The sequence below is a fragment of the Curcuma longa genome, unplaced genomic scaffold, assembly GCF_044706935.1.
Source record: "Curcuma longa cultivar G26 ecotype Majalengka, Jawa Barat unplaced genomic scaffold, ITB_CL_G26_1.1 contig_9714, whole genome shotgun sequence".
Classification (NCBI taxonomy): Eukaryota; Viridiplantae; Streptophyta; class Magnoliopsida; order Zingiberales; family Zingiberaceae; genus Curcuma; species Curcuma longa.
In genome coordinates, this window is record NW_027435525.1 from 1 (window position 1) to 5,462 (window position 5,462).

The 5,462-nt window shown below is 46.5% G+C and overlaps 1 pseudogene; it reads right to left on the minus strand.

The window, feature by feature from the left end:
- Positions 1-343: 343 nt before the first annotated feature.
- LOC141819600 (uncharacterized) lies at positions 344-2,643 on the minus strand (annotated as a pseudogene).
- Positions 2,644-5,462: the final 2,819 nt, after the last annotated feature.

The window sequence follows — 5,462 nt, forward strand, 5'->3', positions numbered from 1 at the left end:
AAAACTCGTAATGATCGTATCTAGTACGAAATGCCGTCTTCTGGATATCTGAATCTCTGACTCTCATCTGATGATACCCAGAACGTAGATCAATCTTAAGATACACTGATGTGCCTCTAAGCTGATCAAATAGATCCTCAATACGGGGTAAGGGTACTTGTTTCTGACGGTCACTGCATTCAGCTGTCTGTAATCTATGCATAACCTCAGAGTACCATCCTTCTTTCTGAACAAACAGCACTGGAGCACCCCATGGTGAAACGCTCGGTCTGATGAAACCCCGATCCAGTAACTCTTGGAGCTGGACCTTTAGCTCGTCCAACTCCCTCGGTGCCATACGATATCAGCTTTTCGATACCGGTGCTGTCCCCGGAATCAGCTCAATAGTAAAATCCACTTGCCTTCTGGGAGGCAAGCCAGGTAGCTCATCTGGAAATACATCTGGATACTCTCGGACTACTGGTACGTCGGAGAGCTGAGAGCTACTGCTGCTGTCACTGCTGATCATAGATAACAGAAAACCCTGACAGCCATGTGACAGAAGCTTCCGCGCTTGCATCGCAGAAATAGTAGATATACCGTCGCCTCTAATGCCAGTGAAATCCCACGAGGGTTGGTTAGGAGGTCGGAAAGTAACCACCCTCGCCTGGCAATCAACTGTGGCATAATAAACTGTCAACCAATCCATGCCAAGTATGATATCAAACTCAATCATGTCGAGTACTAACAAGTCGACTGTCAATATCATGTCACCAAAATCTAGTGGACATCCTCTGACCTCCTGTGTGACATCTAATCTATCACCAGAAGGTAAAGATACAGTCAAATGCTGCTGTCTAAGTGTGGGTAGTCTACCAATCTCCCTCAGGAAAGCACGAGATATAAACGAATGTGAACTACCAGTATCGACTAACATATCAGCAGTAAATGCGTATAATAAAATCGTACCGCGGAAAACTGATCCGTCGGCTCGCTGCGCCTCCTCCCGGGTCACCGCATGAATCCGTCCCATCTCTGGCAGTGGTGGGGGTGGTGGTGCTGCCAAAGGCTGCTGCGGCTGAGCCTGAATCGGATACTGAGCCGGATAAGCAGGAGGTGCCGCGTACTGAATAGGAGGCTGATAAGATGTCTGAGCCTGATAAATCACTGGTGGCTGAGGCTGAGTCTGAAACTGTACCGGTGGCTGAGGTGGATACTGCGCATACGCCTGATACTGAGGTCCCGCAATGGAAGTCTGGGATACTGAATAATCTGTGGACTCCTGTCCGCGAATACCATATGCAGCAACTGCAGGTGGAGCAGTCCGCTGCTGACGATGTGTAGAATGAGCCTTCTGGCCCCCTCTCGGTGCTCCTGTATGACTCGCCTGTCCTCCCTGTGTGGAAGTAACTGGAGCACCACGCTGAGCCCTCAACGAACAATCTCGGCTCACATGTCCTGGCAGTTTGCAAGTATAGCAAACTGACTGCTCCAGAGAGCAAGCTGATATCACATGGTCCTTGGACCCACATCGATAACAATAACTGTCACCTCCCTGCGGTCTCTGGTCCTGACGAGAGAATCCCGAACGTCCCGTCGATGACTGTCCAGACCTCTGTGTCTTGCCCGAGGGCCCAGATCCACCCTGCCTAGAATCTCTACGACCACGCTGCTGCTGGCCCCCAGTCTGAGTCTGCTGAGTCGGTGCGGAATCCTGTACTGACTTCTTTTGTTTCTTCCTATCCCCAAATGCTCTCTGCTGAGCAGACTCAATCAGGAGAGCTCTATCCAATACCTCTCGATAAGTGGAAATACCCAAACCGGCCAGTCTCACCTGCAGTGTCCATCCAATCCCTGAGTAAACTGTAACATACGAGATCTGTCCTCTGCAACCAACTCAGGACAGCATCTGGCTAACCGGTTAAATTCGGCATTGTACTCCATCACTGATCTACCCCTCTGTCTGAGGCTCTGGAAGTCCTGGCGAAGAGTCATCTGGTAGGCTAAAGGAAAATACTGACTATCAAACATCTCTCTGAATCTCGCCCAAGTAATGTGCTGCTCACCCAGCATGGTGCGCTGAGTGTCCCACCAAAGCTCTGCCTCATCTCGCAAATGATATGCGGCTAACTCCACCTTCTCCCACTCAGTACATGCGGTATAGTGGAAGGTGCGCTCCACTGTCTCAATCCATGACTGCGCAACTCTGGGGTCCGTCCCTCCATGGAATAAAGTGAATCTGCTCTTCAGCGTAGCTGCTAGCGCTGGAATCCGAGCTCGAGCTGCCACAAAATCTGTCGGACAGGTCGAGTCCACCACCGGAACTGGAGAGATCGCAGGGGTAGGTGCTACTGGTGGCGCGCTCGGAAACCCTGGAGTCGGTACAGTAGCATACCCCGGAATAGGCGCTGCAGGTGGAGGAACTGCCTGGAAAGCCACATGTACTGCTGGAGTAGGTGGTACCGGAGTAGGGATCACTGGAGGTACCGTAGTGGCTGCAGGAGGTATGTCTGTGCCCACTGATGGGTCTGAAGAAGACGAAGTCGCATGTGAGGGTTGTCCCTCCGGTGGATCAGCTGTCACATCATCGTGTCCCCTCTTACGAGGTCGTCCACCTGGTCCACGCCCTCGTCCACGCGTAGAAGTACGTCCTCTGCGGGGCATATCTGTTAAAAATATTACCCCACATATTACAATCCGTATCAATTCCGAAACCAATAATTTTACCTATTGCTGTCTGGAGATGTTCTGCCTCTGCTTAGTCCCATGATCTGATCAAAATATGACTCCGAAAAATTTCGTAAACTCCGAGACGCAAAACCACAAATCAAACACGCCGAATAGAACGTAAAACTACGCTCGAAATGATACCACTAAATTGTTACGCCCCGGGAGACGGCTTTCCGAGAAATTTCGGCAGCATCTCCCCTGTAACAATGGACTTTCCCTGAATACATACACATATATAAGGCCCACACGGCCAATCCATAACAGGCTATGGATATATAAACAAGTAAAATAAACAAATATCCACCATAATCAAATACACATCCACACAAAATGACTCACACGGCCACTCAACACATCCTACTATAAAATCACAACCACGCATGTATATATATAAAATCCGTCCAAAATCCGGTAAACAACTCGAATATGGAAATCAGAAATATATCGAACAGCGGAAAACTCCATACTCAAAGGAAAACATCACCAGAAGTCCAATAAGTTCAAATACACGTAATGCGTAAAGTAAATAAACCAAAAACTCAATGGTTCGGGACTAGCAGTGCAGCTCTCCAGACGGCATCAACCTGAAAACGGATACAGGTAAACGGGGTGAGTTCCAAAAGAAACTCAGCGGGTATCTAGCAGATATGTGTATAAAGGCTATCAACAGTAATAACATGCTGTACAGTCTACTGGAAGGTAAATAAGATAGACAACTGAACAACAGTAGATCTGTACACACCAGAGTCCGATAAACAATAGTAAGGTGGAAGGTAATCTCCAAACCAACAAATAGGTATCCTATGCATGCATGTCATCCAAGTGCATCAAACAAGTGCAGCAATCACAAACAAATGCAATAGTGCAGTATGCACATGGTGCAATGCATGTCCTGGTCACCCCTGACGCCAGTCAGATCAGTCACCCCTCTAGCGGTGAGGTCGCGTGGGAGCCAAAACCCGTCAGAGTACTCATCCGCAGTGGTGAAGTCGAGTGGGTAGGGCTGTGACCTCTGTGCACTCTGCCGTCACCGCTCCTGCGAGACCGAGTGGACAGGATGTCCTCAAGGTGTACACCTATCCTGGTACCCAAATCATAAGTGGGCGAGCAAGCTCTCATCTCCTGGTCACAATGACAGAGGAGGGATCCCTGTATGCTACCACGCTACGAAACCACTATCCTGGGTGGCCTAGCGGAAGCTCCTGTCAGGGCAAGTATGCACCAACCTAAAGGTTTCCACTAACCCATGAGTGGAGTGTGTGTGTAAATCATATACGAGTGACGGGCTCAAACTGTGCTACTACTATAATAGGAGCGACTCGACTAAAATAGGAGCAGGAGCCGATGATCACAAGACATGCAATTACACACACCCTTTGGTTGGTAGCCCGCATGTAACTGACGCCGGACTCAACAACAATGGAATCCCGCACGTCAGTTATGCAATATATGCAAGCATGATGTATGACACTAGTCCATGCAGCATATATCCAAATGCATATCCATCAGTATGATCCATGCACCACCTATCCAACTACCAGTCCATGTCCTATGCTCCAATAATCATAATGAGGTAAAGTCTCAGGTCGATCACAAACACCGATACAGGAATAGGTAAACCAAGCTAAAGCATATGAACAGGTATCAGGTGGTATCAAAATCAACAGGTATCAGATAAGCAAACATGGCAAGGTATCAGATAATCTCAAGATAATGTCTAACTGATATCCATAATGCATAAGCATCTAATACTATCAGATAGCAACAATAACTGGTATTGAAAACAGATCCAGGTATCATGTGAAACATATGTGAGCAGAAACATGAAATTACTGATAGCTAGCAAGTTACACATATCTGTAAAGACCTATCTATAAAAGATAAGTCAAGGTACCCGCCTTCCGATTGGTTGCGTGTAATCGTAAGGAAATCCAATATCCGCAATCAACTAATAATCCGATCAAAGTCCTGCAGTTAAAAATCACTGCCATAAATACCAGAATATATATGTAAATAAACTCAACCCTACCTAAACTAGGGTTAACTTAACCACATCCATCTAACAGTAATTCTCATAACTGAACTATCCACACCTAATCAAACTTGCATTCTTCAACTATTGAAATAGCTAGAACTGATTCAACACTAAAACAGGAGGAAACACACAAGAATCTCACCTCTGATCCAATTGTGATTGATCTGCTTGTGCCCTAAAATTCTTACTCCTTTGATTCCTACAAGACACAACTTAATCAATCCAACCGAACTCGATCTCAACCAAGAACAGATCCACAGAGCTAATTGAATCAAGATCCATTACTCAACAACACTTACCTCTGATTGAAGCTTAATTAAACTCAGCTTTCTACCGATCTTCTTCCTCTTCCTTCGGTTCTTCTTCCTCTTTGCGGCAGCAACCCAACACAACCACCAATCGGCCAACAATCCGAATGAGTTCCTGATTCAAGATCCAAAGCCATGAACCCTAAATCTAATACAACAACAACAACAACAACAACCAAGCCTTATCCCACTAAGTGGGGTCGGCTATATGGATCCTTTTACGCCATTGAGCTCTATCTCCTATTATATCATCATTTATATTTAAATAAATTTTATCTTGTTTTATTGTTGCTAACCAAGTCTTTTTTGGTCCACCTCGCCCTCGTTTGATATGCGTATTTGTTATAGTTTCACACCGCCTAACTGGAGCATTTATTGGTCGTCTAAGTACATGTCCGTACCACCTTAAA